The sequence below is a fragment of the Phocoena sinus genome, chromosome 14 (genome assembly GCF_008692025.1).
Source record: "Phocoena sinus isolate mPhoSin1 chromosome 14, mPhoSin1.pri, whole genome shotgun sequence".
NCBI classification, from domain to species: Eukaryota; Metazoa; Chordata; class Mammalia; order Artiodactyla; family Phocoenidae; genus Phocoena; species Phocoena sinus.
Window position 1 is genome coordinate 35,228,246 of NC_045776.1, and position 21,896 is coordinate 35,250,141.

The window sequence follows — 21,896 nt, forward strand, 5'->3', positions numbered from 1 at the left end:
CTGCAAATGTGCTCCTTCACCAGGAAAAAATTATATATTGTGGAAGGGAAAGAAAGAGAGAAAATGAGTAGGCATCTCCTTTGATGGTCCCTTGATGGCTCTTTTTTCTCATATCTCTTTACCCAGTTGCCCTGAGTTCAGCCACTGAACACTTGGCCACATTGAGGGGAATCTTAGCCCAGTTTCCCCATCTTAAAGAAATAGAAATCTGACTTTTAGGCACTCTTCTCTCATAACTAGTTCAGGGACCCTTTGTATTTCTCTAGTTTCTGGTAGCAGGTACCCTAACGTTTCCAGAATCTCCTTCATTGCTCACCTCACTCTGGAGCCCAACTTCACGGCTGACATTCTCAGCTGATAAAGTCAGGTAAGGACCTGAAATCATTTAAGTACAGCCACCTTAAATCTTCTGCTTTCGATCTAATTGAAGCTGCACTTTTCTTAAACAAGAAGCTAACTTGAAGAGTCGTTTACAACATGCAGCTTCCCCAAGGAGTTTCTTAGATGTTCTTTGTGATCTCAGCTCCTTAACAAAAGACAGATTGAAAACTGTTCTGAATGATTCAGGTAGACCCTCAGTTTGATTAGAGGGCTGTATCTAGAAACAGTAAGAACTCTTTAAACTTTATGATTTGGGAATGCAATGTAAGATATATATTATATAGTGGTAACAAAGCAGAGAAGGATTATCTTATGTGATCAGTGAGTATAATCATAATCATCAATAATCGATGATCTAAGGTAATATCATAGGCTATTAGGAAAACGAGTTCTTGGAATGTGCTAACAAATTCCCATGCATGATGGGAGTCTTCTTTTTGTGTTGCTGTTTTTGACTTGAGAAGTAGGGTCATTCTTTTACACTCTATAGATTTATAATTTCTTTTTTAGTATGTATCATGAAAATTTTAAAACATGAAGAACTGTGTTCTATTATCCAGATTTATCAAAAGTGAAATTGTTTTGAGGACTATAATGTTGCAAATTCAATTGAAATGACCTTTACTGCTCCCTAAGCCATTTTGCTCTTTCCCTCCCCCAGGGTAATCAGTATTCTTTAATCTGATGAGTACCTTCATATTTGTATTATTATTATTTTATTACTTATTCTTATATCCACATGTAGCATATAGAATTGTGCTGAATTTAACAACTTTATACAACAGGAGTTATACCATACAAGTGATTTTTTTTTTTTTTCATTATGCAGGCCTTTCACTGTTGTGGCCTCTCCCATCGCGGAGCACAGGCTCCGGACGCGCAGGCTCAGCGGCCATGGCTCACGGGCCTAGCTGCTCCGCAGCATGTGGGATCTTCCCGGACCGGGGCACGAACCCGTGTCCCCTGCATCAGCAGGCGGACTCTCAACCACTGCGCCACCAGGGAAGCCCTATAAGTGATTTTTTTATGTAGGTTTTTTAGTCAATATTATTTTTAAAGATAATTTTGATGATGCCAATATTGCTTATTTTGTTTTATTACTTATAAGAGTTTGAATTGGGCAATATTTCAATCAAATGTAAATATGACCAAAAAGTCATATAACCTACCTCCTTGAATGAACAACTGGTATTAAAACATGGAAATCTTTTGCTGTATTTGTTTCAGATTTCTCTCTCTCCCTTTAATGCAAGGAAACATGACTAAAAGAACTAAGTCCTCACCTTGCAGTCCTTTCACTTTCTCCTTGCCTAGATATAATCATTATTCTGAAGTTGGTGTGTGTCATTTCCACACATGTTTTGATAGCTTTATTTTTTGTCTATTTCTCCACAGAAATAATTTTGAATATTTTTGAGTAATTTTATTTATACAATTTCTTAAGTTCATCATTTTACATATAGACTCTTTTTCATCTAAAATGAATTTCTGCTTTATTACTTAGAGATCTATGTTTATTTTCCTTGTGAACAGATATTTTTCAAACAATATTTGTGACAATGTCTCCCATTGGTTTTTAATAGCACTTTTGTCACCCATCAAGTTTTCACACATAAGTGGATCTAATTTGGGTTTTTCATTCTGTTTCATTGGTGTAATATATCTGCATTGCTCCAGGATTACACACTGTTTTAATAAATCTGGTACCTAATGTGATAAATCCTTACTCCACCTCTTCCTTTCCTTTTCTTCTGGAGTATTCCTTGTATTTTAACCTTTCAAATGTTCTGTGGGCCAAGTTCTTTGATTTTATTTGTAACTGTATTGAATTTATATGAAACTTTAGTTAAATCAGCATATATTTATGCAATTTTCATATATCTCTAGTTATATAAATCTTACTTTATGTTCTTCAAAATTATTTGTAATTTTCCCTAATTTTTTAATATTATTTACCACATCTTTTGTTAGATTTACAGCTAAGTGCCTAGTTTTGTTGCCATTTTTTAAAATTTATTTATTTATTTATGTTTATTTTTGGCTGTGTTGGGTCTTCGTTGCTGCATGCAGGCTTTCTCTAGTTGCAACGAATGGGGCTTACTCTTCATTGTGGTGCAAGGGCTTCTCATTGCAGTGGCTTCTCTTGTTGTGGAGCATAGGCTCTTGGCTCGTGGGCTTCAGTAGTTGTGGCACACAGGCTCAGTAGTTGTGCCTCGTGGGCTCTAGAGCACAGGCTCAGTAGTTTTTGTGCACGGACTTAGTTGCTCCATGGCATGTGGTATCTTCCCGGACCAGAGCTTGAACCTCTGTTCCCTGCATTGGCAGGTGGATTTTTAACCACTGCACCACCACAGAAGTCCACTATTTTTAATGGTATCTTTTATTATTACTTTTCAGATTTATTATTGATGATGTGTAAGATTACAAAGAAATGGTAGATTTTTGAAGGTAAATCTTGCGTACAGCAAAGTTGCTGTCTCTCTCATTAACTCTAACAGACTATTTGTAGATTCTCTTGTACTTTGTAAATAATAAAGCTTTATCATTTAGGTTTTGTCATCTATTTGCTGTGCCAAATCATTAGATATCCTTGATCAGGTTAAGGACATGCTCTTCCATTCCTAATTTGCTATAATTGTTTTGTTTATCATCCTTAATTGCTTTATTTCATTCTTTTATTTTACATCTCCTTAGATGTTCATAATAGCATTGTCCTTTAATTTATATTTTCTTGCACTGTTCTCATTCAGTTTAATAAAAATGTATCCTAGCCTTAAAAAAATAAATTGGATAGCTTTCCTATTCTCTCTAAGACAGGGATTACATATGATTCTAAATCTATCTAGGTATGATGTGTATAAAATTGAACAGGAAAAAGAAGGAAGTATTGACTATTATTTCAATTTCCGTAATACATAGTTTTCATTTATTCTTTCTCTTTGATTTTATTTTTTCAGTTTATATGCTTCTATCAGAGTGTCCATTTCACTTTTGTCTCCAAATTCATTGGTATAAAATTATTCACAGTGTTCAGCTATGATGTTTTAAAATTAACATTATTGTTGCAGTAATATTCTCTTTCTGTTTGTAATAGGGTTTAGTCGAGTTATTTTTATTTTAATTTTTTTTTGCAGTACACAGACCTCTCACTGTTGTGGCCTCTCCCATTGCGGAGCACAGGCTCCGGACGCGCAGGCTCAGTGGCCATGGCTCACGGGCCTAGCTGCTCAGTGGCATGTGGGATCTTCCCGGACCGGGGCACGAACCCGTGTCCCCTGCATCAGCAGGTGGACTCTCAACCACTGAGCCATCAAGGAAGACCAGTCGAGCTATTTTTACTTTTTGAGCACTCTTACTAGAGATCTTTAATCTTTACTAATTCTTTTTAGGAAACAACTTTTAATTTTATTTTTATATTTTTTGTGTTAGTTTTGCTTTCTATTTCATTAGTGTATGTTTTAATTGTTATTATTTTCTTTTACTGTTTGTATTAATTACATTATTTTTCTGGCTTTACCAGTTGAAAGTTTACTTATAATTTGTCAGTCTTTTTTTTTTTATGTATAACTTAAAGCCATCTATTTCTATTTAAATTTAAATACAAGTTTACCTTATAAAATTTGATGTTTATTGACTTACTTTTTGTTTGCTTCTAAATATTATTTTATTTCTATTTTTCCTTTCACTCAGGGCTTATATAAGTGTATATTACAAATCCAAAATCTTTTTATTATTTAATTTTCCTTGTTTATTTATTTGCAGTCAGAAAAGATGGCTGATGTGACATTAATTCTTTAAAATGCATGAAAACTTTTTTGTTCCCTATAACATAGATTTAAAAATATATTTCATATACATTTGAAAATAGTCTATTTTTTTAAGCATAGGGATTTGTAAAAGTTATAAAAGAAATAGAAGTAGACTTAGATATATTCATATGTATTAATATATTTATTCCAAACATTTAGATGTTGACCTTTATTTTGTCTGCTTGATCTTTCAGTGTCTGATAAATTTATATGAAAATATTCAGTATAACCTGACGATTTTTTTTAATTACGTTAGATTTGGCTTTATATCTTTTGACCCAATTACTTTAGGAATATACGTGCTTATGTCTGTGATACATTTTTAGGATTGTTCCTTTTGTCACTACATCATATCTTTCTTTCCATTAGATTTTCTTTGCTATGACATAGGTTGTATAAATTTAATATTACTTTATTATTTTAAAGCATTCTTATGGTTATTTTGCCTTTCATATTTTCTCTCTCTCTCTCATTTTTTAATCACTCTGTGTCACTTTTTTTAATGCATCTTTAACAAATAGCATAATGGATTAAATAATCTATATTACATTTTCTGATATTAATAAGCAAGTTTAATATGCTTATAAATATGTTTGTTAATATACTTGATATATACTTGATATATATACTTGATATATATACTTGATATACTGATTTCTATCATACTTAGCTTTTTCTATTTATTTATGTAGTTGTCTTTTGTTTATTCTCTTCCCAGTTTTTGTTTTATTTACTTATTTTTCTTTTTTTAATTTATTTTTTAAAATTTTATTTTATATTGGAGTATAGTTGATTAACAATGTTGTAGGTATACAGCAAAATGATTCAATTGTACTTATAATGTATCTATTCTTTTTCAAATTCTTTTCCCATTTGGGTTATTACAGAATATTGAGTAGAGTTCCCTGTTTTATATAGTAGGTCCTTGTTGGTTATCTATTTTAAATATAGCAGTGTGTATATGTCAATCCCAAACTCCCAAAATTATCAGGTTTTTCTTTAGTTTCTTCATTTTGTTTTTCTCTTTTCTTCTGGTTTGAAAGTGCTGCATTATATATCTGTTCTTTCAAATGTTTAATCATATATATTTATATATTATATATACATATTTACATGCATGTACAATTCTTTATTAAAGTATAAATTATTCACTAGTTTCTCTTTAAGGGTATGACAAGGAAAATGTTATATATTAATTTAGTAATTAATTTAGTAATTTTTATTACTAATTGTTTAGAATTTTAGTTCTCCCTTTTAAAAGATGTGAAATAGTTAACACTTAGTTTTTACATTTAATAGATAAATAATTTACCATTATATCTTATATATTGCAATATTTGCCATTTTTCTTGGATCCTACTTCAGCTCTTGATAAAGTTTATTATTTACTTGAGATTTCCTTGAAGACTTGTAGGTAATAATTCAGCATTTACCTAAAAAAAAAATAGCTATTTTGCCCACTCTTCAATAATGCTGGGTATAAAATTCTAGACTGGTGAGTTTCTTACCCATTTCTTTGACATTATTACCTACATTTTTAGTGACATCTCCCAGGATGATGATGTCTGCTCTTGGTCCAATTGCTGTCTCTTCGTTTGTAATATATATTTTCCCCTAGTTTTTCTAAACTTTGACATTTGTCATTTTTATGAATATCTGTCTGGGGTGGATTTTTTTAATATTCCATGTGTAAGACTTGGAGAGTTATAGGATTGGCGTGTGGGGAGAGGAAGACTGGTTCAGAAAACACTCTTTTAAGCACACTGAAAATATCAACATATTTCATATTATGAGACCTATTATTTAGGTACTAATGTTATGTCGATAGTAAAGATGAGAAAATGAAGACAATACCCCTACAAAACAAGTTTACTTAAAGCTCTAAATTTTTAGAGCCGAACTTGAAATTTTCCAAATTGAGAAAAAAAATCAGCCACTGTGTTTTGAACATTGGTGTTCTCATTCTCTTTAATCTTATCCTTGAGAATTCTTATTATAAGTAAATATATTCCAAGGTCATTTTCTTCAATAAACACATGGCAATGTTATGTATAGTATTAAAGGAAGACAAAGTAAGCATGGACTCACTTGCCATGTGGACTGAAGTCTGTTTTTCTCTATAGTATTTTTTCTCTTGACTGCTGGTTAGTGCAACAAGGTTTTATATGGAATGTGATTCTCATCTTTCGTTCATCTGTTTCCAATTGCTGTATCCATGATGGTGTACTTGAAAGGATCTGCATGCTGCTTTTTATTCTGATTATTTTATTTGATACACTGGAATACTCTGATCTTCAATAAGATCCTGCAACAACTTGTTTTGATGAGTATAGTACAATGAATAAACTTGCCTGGATTCGTCTCCATTTTCCCATATACAATATGGATATAACATTGGTATCTAACTAATCAGACTTTTATTGATATTATATAGGTTGATATATTCCATGTATTTGAAAGAATGTTTCCTGAAACTATTCTCTCCCTTTCCAAACTGCAACTCCGCTCACATCACTACTATTCAAAGTCTTCTAGTGGTTTCTAATTACTTTCACATACTTTAGCATGACTTTATTCAGATTCTGGCCTCAACTTGATTCTTCAGGCTTCTCTCAGTCCATGATTTTCTACTTACTTCTCTTTTCGGTTCTCTTAGTTTGTATTCAGTTCCCTAACTGTTTGTGTTCTTTCTCTCCCCAGGCTGAGCTCGAGGCTCATTGTCCATGTTGGTGAATAAAGATACTTAACACTTAACTGTGATTGCTCATTTTCTTGTCTCTTTCATTGATTCCAAAGTGAATTCCTTGAGGATAGGAACCACATGCCATTAATCTCTTTATTGGAAAAATAAGCATCTGGTATATAGTTAGAAAACTCAACATATATTCGCTGAACTCATGAATAAGTGATTGATTTATTGAAATTCAATAAATGATTCACATTGAGGTCTGTGGAATAAAGATGGTTACTATTAATGAATAAAGGTCCAAAAGACTTATTTTCAATATTATCATTTAATTTTAAAAGTAATGAGTGTCTACCTGGTACACATCAATTTGTTACCAACTATGGGCCATATAAAGGATATAAGATAATTTTGGTACATATGATGCTTACAGAGATATTAAAAGAAACAGTTAAATTTTTATATAGTATAATACAGAGTGTTATTTTGAGCCTTAACATCAACAATAGTTTTGTGAAATTTTCATTCTAGAACTCTAACAGACACTTTAATCTATCTACTCCTGTAAAGTAAATGCCTAATAAAGATGTCACGGTCCCTACCTCTGCCTGCCCACCCACCTCTGTCATTTGTACCTTCATGCCCTCTATACAGTGTGGCCACCCTTTGGCCGATGTGTGCAATTCCTATTAATTCCAGAAAACAGCAACCGTCAAAGCAATGAGTGAATTTAATTTAAAAAGTGCAATCATGTTCTGCCTTGTGCAGAACTGGACTTGGAATTATTTGTGACTGTGATTTAAGCATCATTTCTTGGGGGAGAGTCACTCTTTAATACTAATAATCTTCCCAGGAAGTTTCATTAGAGTGAACTGCAATTTTTATTGCTCAGGATTTAACAAACTCCAATCTAAAGTCTCAGTGCCACTTTCTGCCAGCCTCTCAATTTCAGATGAAATTCTAAATTCCAAGAATGTCAGGCCAGGACTCAGCCCATCACCCAAGTTTCCTGGCTGAATCTCATGCACCAGAGACCTTGCGCCTCTTCCCTCCTAGGGAGCGCCTTTATCCTGAAGTTTCTCTGCTCAACACTGCTGACAGCAACCTGTCTGCAGATGCACCAACAGCTGCTCCTGCTGAAAAATGGGCTTGTCTGTCTCACGGGGGCTATAATTTCTGGCATATGCATGCCTCCTACTGTCTCTTTGGTTTTAAAGCAATTTTCAGCACACCTACTTGCTTGAACTTTACTGACAAACCCTCTTAAGAGTTCAATGAAGAAAAAACACATCCGTTTCCTAGGTACTTCCCTGTAATTCTAAATTTCACTTTAAATCTCCCAGTAAAGTGTTTACCCCTGTGGATGGAGAGACAATCTGTGTTGAGGCAGTCCTGCTGTCTTGGGCAGGATCTCATCAGCTCTCATATCACAGCAGATAAAGGAATGATCCATTAAGGCAATAAGGCCAACTTATTCCGCCCACCAAAATCGTTCCTTAGAGTACATTTGTTACTGCCATGTCTAGTCTGGGTTTAACCATCACCTGAGAGATTATATCTCACTCAAAAAATTCTCCAACTGGATGCTTCTTCTCTTTTGGTTCTAGCAGCTTTTCTACTTGAGTCAATCTCTTAGAAATACTATCCAATTCATTTTTACTCTACTCTCTAGGCTTAACTTAAAAGTGTTCTCCATAAAGGTGCACTTTTGATTATGTAACAGGCCCATTTGCGTGGCTACTGTCCTTAAGTGTCACCACTTAGTCTATCTATAGGTTAATGCAAAAGTGAATACTTACTCTGGTTATATAGTCACCCAGCAATTTAAAATCCTTTTTGATTCCTTATAGTTCAGGGGCCTGGTCTTAAAGTAATTGTCTCAATGTTCCAATGTAGTCATCATATGACGTTGCTTAATGTCAGAAATCACTTCTGCTTATTGCTCCTGTGGAGCGGGGAGATTCTCTCAACTGTGGTCAAGCTCATTGTGTCAACCCATCTCATGCATTGTGAGGACAGTGAATTGGGTAGTAAATGAAAGTTTCTAAATCAGGTTCAAGTCAGCTAAACTTTATCTAAAATAGTGAAAAATGGTAGTCCCAGGGCAATTGTAGCTAATTAACACTAATATCATAGAGGTAACAGGAGTATAGCCCATGTAGGACATCTCAAAACCAAAACCAATAAGCATCCTTTGGCTGGACTCAACGGACCTTTTGGACTTACAATTCTGTCACAAAGTCCCAAACAAAGCAATGTAAAAATACAGGAGCGGAAGCAAGGCAGTCCACACAGGAATCAAAGCCAGAGCTCTTAGCCCTTTGCATATGGAATTTGGTCAATGATACGTGTAGGCAGTAAATTATCACTTTGTAAATAAATATGAAGAGCTCCTTTTTGTTTGATTCATATCAATTCTCTCTTTTAGTGAAATTCTCTGTTGCAAAACATTAAGAAATAAATTTTCCTTGGGTGACCAGAGTGGAAAGTTAAAATAACATTAGCTAAACAATGTATTATTTACTTAAACACTGGACTTCAGTATACATTGACCCAAATGGATATTGTTATCCCCATTTCACCTCTGATTAGGCTCAGTATCAATGACAATATAGCTAGTTAATACAGAACCAGAATATGAACCCACTTGATTCTGACCCTAAGCCAACACTTTTTCCATTATGTTCTACTGCCTATGAAGCTTCTTTCTTCAGCTCAAGCATGAAGTACCTCAGCAACCAAATTCACATTGACTCTGGTGCAATCCCTGACTCTCTCTTCATCTTAAATAATTCTGTTTCTTTGCCTGTACAAAAAGGCAGCTGCTACAAGAATAGGAAGACCATGGCTGTGAAAGGAGACAGGATCCATTTACACTCCATCTCTGCTTCATACAAGCTCTATGAACCTGGACAAGCAAATTAACCTCTCTGAAACTCAGGTTTTTCATCTGTAATGTGGGAATAAAAATTCTTCAAATAGAACTGTTGGGAGGTGCAAATACCTGGTAGGCAATACATGGGCAGCAAATATTAATTCCCTTCCCTTTCGCTGTCAATTTGTCAGCTCCAGATTGAATATGATCTTCCTCCTTTGACCTTCTGTATCCCTCCTTACAAAATTCAATTCCATTCACTTAGCATCTGAACATAATTGACACTTAATGAATACAAGTTGAGTGAACGAAAGACCTCTTCAAGACTCAGATCAAATGTCCCCAGGACTCAGAGGTCCCAGCCCCACCCTCGTTAAGATCTGTGACTGTCTTATTAACCTCACATCACTGGTTTATGTACCTTCATTCATGTTTAGCATGTTGTCTTAATTATTAGCTCCTGGATTTTCTCACTAAATGATAAGTTTCTTAAGAGCAGGGACCATGTTTCACTTTTCCTCATAAACTTAGCACTTAACAAGTATCTTGGAATATTTATTTGACAAATTATTATTCAAAAGATTTAAACTGAATCATTAATATAAGTAGTTAACATTGATTAATCTTGCCTATAATATCTCCAGAAGTATTTGAATGAAATAAGGAAGTTAACTAAATAAATTCTGACTATAACCTAGCCAGCTATGAGTATATTAGTTTACTTAGATTTATATCATGGTTCTATCCTATATTTATACAAGAGTTATATTTTGAACAATCCCATATTTATAAATCGGGGGGTGGAAAAATGTTAGGTGTAGATTGTCTATAGATAACTCTATGGTAAGTTGGTTCATAAAACAAAGAATTTTTAAAAAATAAATAACTCCTGTAATCAGCTTATTCAGTAAATAGTAAGTTTCTTTAAAATAGTGTTCATCATATACTGAGAGATTCATATATATATACATATATATGTATACATACATATATATGTGTGTGTATAAATAAATAAATAAATATATATATATATATATATATATATATATATATATATATATATATATACAATCTTGAACAAGGATGAACAAGGATACAAAACAAAATTTTAAAAGCACCCCCCCCTTTCATAAGGATGCTCACTCTCACACACTGGTTTCAGTTTTATGGTGGTGTTTGTGGTGTTGCTGACTTGTTAGGTGGGTTCTGAAAGCAGATGCTTCAGTCTGTGTTTCCTCAGGAATTTCCAAGAAAAGAGTAAATTTTAGTTACCACCACTGCGTCATGGATACCATGATTTCACTTTTGAATAGGGATAAGGCTCAGTTACCTCCTTTAAAATAGAGCCTGCAAGCCTCATCTAGTTGTCTTAGAGAATTCTCAGAATGACAACAACATTCCATCAATAAGAGAGATTCATCACAATCATAGGTGCTTTAACCTCAACTCAACCCTCACTCTCCTTTCAAAAGCACCAGAAAACTGTTTCACTTCATTTATAAACAGTATGAAAGAGACTTTTTACGTTTTCTGCCTTCTAACTTTTCCAGCATGTTCTCATCATTCAGCCCCTTGTGACACAGAGTGACTTCCTGCCCCACACTCCTCATTTACTGACCCTCTGCTCTAAGCTGACTGTCCATTAACCAGCCCCTAGGATGTAATTTGCTAATTATATAATGTCCTTATTGATTCTCTCAGGCTTGTTTTCAGCTTTCAGTGAATTATGAAAGCCTCTCAAGTATAATTTCATACCATAAACATGGCTCTGCAGCTTTTGCACCTACCCCAGGAAGGTAGCTGAAGGTGGTTTCTACTTTGTCTATTGAAAACCCAGCCCTGCTGAAGGGATACTCCACCTCTAAGAGAACTGAGGTTCATTTGGGGCTGAGCCAGAGGGAAGGATGAGGCAGAATTCAAGGCTGACTTTGATTTTCCTTGGATTGGGGATTTGATTTCCCTCCCAGAACGGGGAGGCTGCCCCATTAAGAGAACTTGCAAATATATTTGGCTTTGGGAGAGTAACTCACCCCTAGGAAAACCCATTACTTTCCCAGAGCCCTGCTATATTCTCAATTTCTCCCTTTTTATGGCACATATAAAGTGGTTAGAACTCCCCCACACCTTTCCTTCACCATCTCTAAAAATTGTTCAGCCCTGTTCAGGGCTTCACCAGTGATAAAAAGCTTATATTGCATATTCTCAGACAGCAAATGGCATCAAAGTCACCTAATGTGACTGCCCAGTGCATTGACATTCATATTTAGTATGCAAAGGCCGGTCGTTTTTGAGGGAGGGAGCCCGGTTTGTTCTGTAATGCCCTGAGACAGTCCTGTATCTCCTGCTGCGGCTCCTGACAGATCTTATAAAAGATTATAAATTACTCTCTGTTGAAATATATTAATTTAATGGATTCCATTAATGAACACCTGCACGTAAGAGATTTCAGGAGGCCAAAGATATGATCAGTCAAACAACTTTAATAGTTATTAATTACAGAAGCAGACTATATATCCCCTGCCTACATAGAAATCTGCAGTAGTGTAATACTCACACTTCAAGGCTTTCTGGATGGAAGAAGGAAATGGGGATCAAACACTTATTTTAACTAATGCATTTCCATTCTGGGATTTTTTAATTTATTTGTGGGAGAGAAGTCACTACTTCTGTATGTGGATTTTAAGTAATTTAATGTCATGGAGAGTGTGGGGTTTTATTTAAAGAATCATAAAAAAAAATGTTTTGACCAACATTTAATATAGGCCACATCCTTTTACCTCTAAGTGCATGAAAATCAAAATGTTTAGATAAAAACCTAAAGCAACCATTCAGGAAAGTTTAAGTCAAATGCTCCCAGGTAGTCTCGACAATACAAAGGCTGAAGTGGTTGGCGAAGCTGGTGTATGTGAAGTTCCATAAACAGCAGCTATGACCCAGTTATCTAGGGACAAAGATTTCACCATCTTTACCTCATAAGAATTATAATCATGACAGAAGTTAATTTTTACCACATGCTAGATGTCTCACAGCAACTCTATGAGGCAGATACTATTATTATTTCCATTTTATAGATAAAGAAATTAAGGCACAGGAAAGTGAAGGGTCTTATCTTTGATCTCATACTTAAGGCTGAATGCAAGCTGCCTGTTGCCTAACTCCATGCCCTTGGCCACTATGCAAGGTTGCCTTCCAACTATATGAAAAGATCGCCCCAGGTAACCTTATTTCCATTCCAGTAATGATGACATTATCTACCTGAACACAAAATTTGTGACACCAGCTATATAGAGGCACATGCCCTGGAGGAGAGAGACTCTTTCTCAATGCAGAACCAGTCTCTAAATCTGCTAAATCTGAGAGGAACAAGCAGGATAAGAACCATATCTAATTGTGTCCACCATTTTTGCCATAAGTATCTTAGACATCTTTGCCACAAGCATTTTTGCAGCAAAACTTTTCACCACTTAAGTAATTGACTGTAAGGCAATTTTGTAGCAAAAGATAATATAACAAATAAAAAGAGGGATATTAAAAAACACATAAAACATGAGAAATGAATAAAAAATATTAAAAAGACTTTCTTGTGAAATACAAAACATTTGAATACATTTAAAAGTGGCTGTAGATTCATGGCAATACTGCACAAATAATTGGTTTCATTTTGTAGGTTGTATCTAAGTGCTTGTCTTCCAGGTCTTTCTTACATAGTTTTTATACTTTTTTTGTTTATTCATTGATCCGTCTTCTTATTTTGCATTCCTTTTTTTTTAACATCTTTATTGGAGTATAATTGCTTTACAATGTTGTGTCAGTTTCTGCTATATAACAAAGTAAATTGGCTATATGTATACTTATATCCCCATATCCCCTGACTCTTGCATCTCCTCCTACTCTTCCTATCCCACCCCTCTAGATGGTAACAAAGCACCTAGCTGATCTCCCAGTGCTATGCGGCTGCTTCCCACTAGCTATCTATTTTATATTTGGTCGTGTATATATGTCAATGCTACTCTCCCTCTCGGTTCCAGCTTACCCTCCCCCATCTCCATGTGCTCAAGTCCATTCTCTACATCTGTGTCTTTATTCCTGTCCTGCCCTTAGGTTCATCAGAACCATTTTTTTTTTTTTTTTTTTTTTAGATTCCATATATATGTGTTAGCATATGGTATTTGTTCTTCTCTTATTGACTAACTTCACTCTGTAGGACAGATGCTAGGTCCATCCACCTCACTACAAATAGTTCAAATTTGTTTCTTTTTATGGATGAGTAATATTCCATTGTATATATGTGCTACATCTTCTTTATCCATTCATCTGTCAATGGATACCTAGGTTGATTCCATGTCATGGCTATTGTAAATAGTGCTGCAATGAACACTGTGGTACATATCCCTTTTGAATTATGGTTTTCTCAGGGTATATGCCCAGTAGTGGGATTGCTGGCTCGTATAGTGGTTCCATTTAAAAATTTTTAAGGAACATCCATACCATTCTCCATAGTGGCTGTATCAATTTACATTCCCACCAACAGTGCAAGAGGGTTCCTTTTTCTCCACACCCTCTCCAGAATTTATTTTTTGCAGATATTTTGAAGATGGCCATTCTGTGATGGCCATTCTGACTGGTGTGAGGTGATACTTCACTGTAGTTTTGATTTGCATTTCTCTAATGATTAGTGATGTTGAGCATCCTTTCATGTGTTTGTTGGCAATCTGTATATCTTCTTTGGAGAAATGTCTATTTAGGTCTTCTGCCCAATTTTGGATTGGGTTGTTTGCTTTTTGATATTGAGCTTCATGAGTTGCTTGTATATTTTGGAGATTAATCCTTTGTCAGTTGATTTGTTTGCAAGTATTTTCTCCTGTTCTGAGGGTTGTCTTTTTGTATTGTTTGTAGTTTCCTTTGCAAAAGCTTTTAAGTTTCATTAGGTCCCATTTGTTTATTTTTGTTTTTATTTCCATTTCTCTAGGAGGTTGGTCAAAAAGGATCTTGCTGTGATTTATGTCATAGAGTGTTCTGCCTATGCTTTCCTCTAAGAGGCTTTACATTTAGGTCTTTAATCCATTTTAAGTTTATTTTTGTATACGGTGTTAGGGAGTGATCTAATTTCATTCTTTTACATGTACTGTCTAGTTTTCCCAGCACCACTGGGAAAAGAGGCTATCTTTTCTCCATTGTATATTTCTGCTTCCTTTATCAAAAATAAGGTGACCATATATGTGTGGGTTTATCACTGGGCTTTCTATCCTATTCCATTGATCTATCTTTCTGGTTTTGTGCCAGTATCATACCGTCCTGATTACTGCAGCCTTGTAAAATAGTCTGACGTCAGGGAGCCTGATACCTCCAGCTCCATTTTTCTTTCTCAAGTTTGCTTTGATTATTCGGGGTCTTTTGTGTTTCCATACAAATTGTGAAATTTTTTGTTCTACTTCTGTGAAAAATGCCAGTGGTAGTTTGATAGGGATTGCATTGAATCTGTAGATTGCTGTGGGTAGTAGAGTCATTTTCACAATGTTTTTTCTACCAATACAAGTACATGGTATATCTCTCCATCTGTTTGTATCATCTTTAATTTCTTTCATCAGTGTCTTATAGTTTTCTTCATACAGATCTTTTGTCTCCTTTGGTAGGTTTATTCCCAGGTATTTTATTCTTTTTGTTGCAATAGTAAATGGGAGTGTTTCCTTAATTTCTCTTTCAGATTTTTCATCATTAGTGTATAGGAATGCATTAATTATGTATCCTGCCACTTTATCAGATTCATCCATTAGTTCTTGTAGTTTTCTGGTAGAGTCTTTAGGAGTCTCTATGTATAGTATCATGTCATCTGCAAACAGTGACAGCTTTACTTCTTCTTTTCCAATTTGGATTCCTTTTATTTCTTTTCCTTCTCTGACTGCTGTGGTTAGTACTTCCAAAACTATGTTGAATAATAATGGTGAGAGTGGGCAGCCTTGTCTTGTTTTTGATCTTAGAGGAAATGATTTCAGTTCTTCAACACTGAGAATGATGTTGGCTGTGGGTTTATCTTATATGGCCTTTATTATGTTGAGGTAGGTTCCCTCTATTCCTATTTTCTGGAGAGTTTTTATCACAAATCAGCGTTGAGTTTTGTTGAAAGTTTTTCTGCATCTATTGAGGTTATCATATGTTTTTTACCTTCAATTTGTTAATATGGTGTAGCACATTGATTGATTTGTATATATTGAAGAATCCTTGCATTCCTGGAATAAACCCCACTTGATCATGGTGTAAGATCCTTTTAATGTGCTGTTGGATTCTTTTTGCTAGTATTTTGTTGAGGATTTTTGCATCTATGTTCATCATTGTTATTGGCCTGCAGTTTTCTTTTTTTGTGACATGTTTGCCTCATTTTGGTGTCAGGGTGATGGCGACCTTGTAGAATGAGATCGGGAGTGTTCTTCCCTCTGCTATATTTTGGAAGAGTTTGAGATGGTTATGTGTAACTCTTCTTTAAATGTTTGATAGAATTCGCCTGTGAAACCATCTGGTCCTGGACTTTTGTTTGTTGGAAGATTTCTAATCATATTTTCAATTTCAGTGCTTGTGATTTGTCTGTTTATGTTTTCTATTTCTTCCTGGTTCAGTCTTGGAAGGTTTTGCTTTTTTAAGAAGTTGTCCATTTCTTCCAGGTTGTCCATTTTCTTGGCATATAGTTGCTTCTAGTAATCTCTCATGATCCTTTGTATTTCTGCAGTGTCAGTTGTTACTTCTCCTTTGTCATTTCTAATTCTGTTGATTTGAGCCTTCTCCCTTTTTTTATCATGATGAGTCTGGCTAATGGTTTATCAATTTTGTTTATCTTCTCAAAGAACCAGCTTTAAGTTTATTGATCTTTGCTATTGTGTCCATTTATTTTTCATTTATTTCTGAAATGATCTTTATGATTTCTCTCCTTCTGCTAACTTTGTGGTTTTTTTTTTTTTTTTTTTTTTTTTTTTTTTTTTTTTTTTTTTGTCCTTCTTTCTCTAACTGCTTCGGGTGTAAGGTTAGGCTGTTTATTTGAGATTTTTCTTGTTTCTTGAGGTAGGGTTGTATTGCTATAATCTTTCCTCTTATAACATCTTTTGCGACATCCATGGGTTTTGGGTTGTCACGTTTTCATTGTCATTTGTTTCTAGGTTTTTTTTAACTTTTCTCTTTGATTTCTCCAGTAATATCTTGGTTATTTAGTAGCATACTGTTTAGCCTCCAAGTGTTTGTATTTTTTACAGTTTTCTTCCTGTATTTGATATATAGTTTCACAGCGTTGTGGTCCAAAAAGATACTTGATACAATTTCAATTTTATTAAATTTACCAAATCTTGATTTGAGACCCAAGATATGATCTATGCTGGAGAATATTCCATGAGCACTTGAGAAAAAAGTGTATTCTGTTGTTTTTGGGTGGAATATCCTATAAATATCAATTAAGTCCATCTTGTTTAATGTGTTATTTAATGCTTGTGTTTCCTTTTTTATTACCATTTTGCATGATCTGCCCATTGGTGAAAGTGGGGTTTTAAAGTCCCTTACTATTATTGTGTTACTGTCGACGTCCCCTTTTATGGCTGTTAGCATTTGCCTTAAGCATTGAGGTACTCCTATGTTGTGTGCATAAATATTTACAATTGTTATATCTTCTTCTTGAATTGATCCCTTGATAATTATGTAGTGTCCTTCTTTGCCTCTTGTAATAATCTTTATTTTAAAGTAAACTTTGTCTGATATGAGAATTGCTACTCCAGTTTTCTTTGGATTTCCATTTGCATGGAATACCTTTTTCTATCCCCTCACTGTCAGTCAGTGTGTGTCCCTAGGTCTAAAGTGGGTTTCTTGTAGACAGCCTATAGATGAGTCTTGTTTTTATATTCATTCAGCCAGTCTATGCCTTTTGGTTGGAGCAGTTAATCCATTCACATTTAAGATAATGTCCTTAAATGTGTATGTCCCTATTACCATTTTATTAATTGCTTTGGGTTTGTTTCTGTGGGTCTTTTCCTTCTGTTTGTTTCTTGTCTAGAGAAGTTCCTTTAGTGTTTGTTGTAAATCTCGTTTGGTGGTACTGAATTCTCTTAACTTTTGCTTGTCTGTAAAGGTTTTAATTTCTCCCTTGAATCTGAATGAGATCCTTGCTGTGTAGAGTAATCTTGGTTGTAGGTTTTTCCCTTTCATCATGTTAAATATGTCCTGCCACTCTCTTCTGGCTTGCATATTTTCTGCTGAAAGTTCCGCTGTTAACCTTATGGGGATTCTCTTGTATGTTATTTGTTGTTTTTCCCTTGCCTCTTTTCATATTTTTTCTTTGTACTTAATTTTTGATAGTTTCATTAATATGTGTCTTGACATATTTCTCCTTGGATTTTTCTTGTATGGACTCTCTGCACTTCCTGGACTTGACTGACTATTTCCTTTCCCATATTAGGGAAGTTTTCAACTATAATCTCTTCAAATATTTCCTCAAACCCTTTCTTTTTCCCTTCTTCTTTTTGGACCCCTAAAAATCAAATGTTGGTGTATTTAATATTGTCTCAGAAGTCTCTGATACTGTCCTCAATTCTTCTCATTCTTTTTTCTTTATTCTGCTCTGTGGTCCTTATTAAACTTTTCTTGTATTTTCTCCATTCAATTTCCAAGAATGTGGATCTTTTTTAATATACTTATTCTGAATTCTTTTATAGGTATACTGCTTATTTCCACTTCAGTTGTTTGGTCTGCTGGGTTTTTACCTTGCTCCTTCATCTACTGTGTATTTCTCTGTCTTCTCATTTTGCTTAACTTACTGTGTTTGGGGTCTCCTTTCCACTGGCTGCAAGTTCATAGTTCCTGGTTTTTTTGGTGTCTGTCCCCAGTGGGTGAGGTTGATTGAATGGCTTGTGTAGGCTTCCTGGTGGAGAGGACTGGTGCCTATTTTCTTGTGGGTGAGGCTGGATCTTGTATTTCTGGTGGGAAGGACCACATCCGGTAGTGTGTTTTGGGGTGTCTGTGAATTTAGTATGATTTTAGGCAGACTCTTTGCTAATGGCAGTAGTTGTGTTCCTGTCTTGCTAGTTGTTTGGCATGGGGCCTCCAGCACTGTAGCTTGCTGGTTGTTGAGTGGAGGTGGGTCTTAGAGTTGAGATGGGGATCTCTGGGAGAGCTCTTGCCAATTGATATTACATGGGGCTGGGAGCTCTCTGGTTGTCCAGTTTCCTGAACTCAGTTCTCCCAACTCAGAGTGTCAGGCCTGACACCAGGCTGAAGCACCAAGATCCTGTCAGCCACAAGATTCAGGAGGAAAAGGAGAAAAAATGAAAAAAAAATATTAAAATAAAAAAGTAATAATAATATTAAAAAAAAGGAAGAGAGCAATCAAACCAATAAACAAATCCACCAATGATAACAAGTGCTAAAAACTATTCTAAGATAAACATAAAAATCAGAAACAAAGCAGTCATGGACAGCCAACTCTAAGTCTGCAGTTGCCCCCAAAATTCACTGCCTCAATTTTAGGATGATTCATTGTCTATTCAGGTATTCCACTGATGCACGGTACATTAAGATGATTGTGGAGATTTAATCCACTGCTCCTGAGGCTGCACTGAGAAATTTCCCTTTCTCTTCCTTGTTTGTACAGCTCTTACAGTTCACCTTTGGTTTTGGCCCCACCTCTGCATGTAGGTCGCTCTCGGGCATCTGTTCCAGCCCAGACAGGATGGGGTTAAAGGAGCGGCTGATTAGGGGACTCTGGCTCTCTCATGCCCCCGTGGTGGGAAGGGTATGGTAGCTATAATTAGAATGCAGGCTAGCCTGTAGCAGCAGAGGCTGGTGTGACATTGGAACAGCCTGAGGTACACTGTGTGTTCTTCCAGGGAACTTGTCCCTGGATTGTGGGACCCTGGCAGTGGTGTGCTGCTCAGGATCCCAGGGGGTTGTGGATAGTGGCCTGTGCTTGCACACAAGATTCTTGGTGGCTACAGCAGCAGCATTAGCAGTCCATGCCCATCTCTGGGGTCTGAGCTGATAGCCATGGCTCACACCCATCTCTGAAGCTCGTTCAGGAGGTGCTCTGCCTTCTTTGGGCAGACAGGGAAGGAATCACCTCTCCTTGTGCCCCCTGAAACAATGGTCTGTTGCCTATTCAGCAGGCCCATACATTTTCCCAGACTCCCTCCCAGCTAGCTGTGGTGCACTAGCCCCCTTCAGGGTATGTTCACACAGCCAACCCCAGTCCTCTTCCTGGGATCTGACCTCTGAAGCTGGAGCCTCGGCTCCCAGCCCCCACCCACCCTGGTGGGTGAGCAGACAAGCCTCTCAGGCTGGTGAGTGCTGGTCAGCACCAATCCTCTGTGCAGGAGTCTCTCCACTTGACCTTCTGCACCCCTGTTGCTGTGCTCTCCTTTGTGTTTCCATATCTTCCCCCCTCACCACCCCGTCTCTGCCAGTGAGGGTATTCCTAATATGTGAAAACTTTTCTTCCTTCACAGTTCCCTCTCACTGGTGCGGGTCCTGTCCCTATTCTTTTGACTCTGTTTTTTTCTGTTTTTCTTTTGCCCTACCCAGGTACATGGGGATTTTCTTGCCTTTTGTGAAGTCTGAGGTCTTCTGCCAGTGTTCAGTAGGTGTTCTGTAGGAGTTGTTCCTCATGTAGATATATTTCTGATGTATTTGTGGGGAGGAAGGTGATCTCCATGTCCTACTCCTCTGCCATCTTGAAGGTCCCCCTCTTTTTCTTTTTCACTAATTTTTTTCTTCATTAAGAGAAGTATCAGTTTCCAAATACTGGATGCATATTTGTAACTGAGCTTTCTGTTGCATAGTGACAGCTTTCTACAATGTTGTTGCTCTTAGCATACTGTCTCATGTCTGTTGATTGTTGTTCCAAAGTTCTATGTGAAATATGGGTTCAACTCTCTGCCTTTGAGGACCTTGGACTCTTTTTCCTTCAATGTAGAGTGTTTCAAAATAAGAAACAAACTCTTGAGGCAAATCATTGTCAGCTGGCAAGATTTTTGTATTGTAGATGTCAAATCAAGCTGTCAACAAGCTATTTTCTTTCACAGCTAAATTGCCTTACAGCCTATTAGTTATGTGGTGACAATGTTTGTGGCAAAAATTGCTTGTGGCCAAGATGTTTACAACTAAAGTACACAGAAGCACATCTAATGACTGAATTAACTAAAATACTGCTTGCCAATTACACAACTGGGGAATGTGCCTGTAATCTGGGGGACTGACATCTGTCCTCAATGCTCAGCACCAGAGTCAGAGGTAGATAATTATGACAAATATTCCTACATGCTCTGTCCCATATCTAGATATTTGACCATGGCTCTACATTCATGTATGTCTCTTTAACTTATTTAAAAATTATTTTTAATATTATTTATCTTCCTGGATGAGCTATATTCTGTGGATAGCAGACTCTGTCTGAGTCATCTTTCCATTTCCCACAGGGCCTAGCACAGTGCTATTAATGTGGGTAATATTCTATATATGTTTATTCAATCAATGGTAGACTGATTTGGTACATTGGCCTTGGTTTTGCTATCTTTCCAAATAGCTTCCTTATGATTTAATGGACTATTTTAGTCTCACTTCTTCTATGAAACCTTTAAAGACAACAGTAGCTCACCTTATTCTTTATTTTTCTGGATATACACAAATTTATACTGTTGATTGCTTTTCTTGGGGACCAGTCTCCAAATTAGCAAACATTTATTGAGGACTTACCAAGTGCCAAGTGCTACTCTAAATACTTTTTTTTGTGGTATGCGGGCCTCTCACTGTTGTGGCCTCTCCCGTTGTGGAGCACTGTCTCCAGACGCGCAGGCTCAGCGGCCCAGCTGCTCTGTGGCATGTGGGATCCTCCCGAACTGAGGCACGAACCCGCATCCCCTGCATCGGCAGGCAGACGCTCAACCACTGCGCCACCAGGGAAGCCCTACTCTAAATACTTTTAATGTATCTGCACTTTTAAGAATCACAAAAATCCACTAAAAAGTTACCATTATTATCCCCAATTTACAGATGGGAAAACTGAGGCAGAGAGAGATTAAAATTTCTCTTGTTATTCTCAGTTGTAAAGTTCAATGTGGTAGAACCAGGAACTACACCTGAGGCTTTGATACAGAGTCCGAACTCTTAACTACTGTTGCATTAC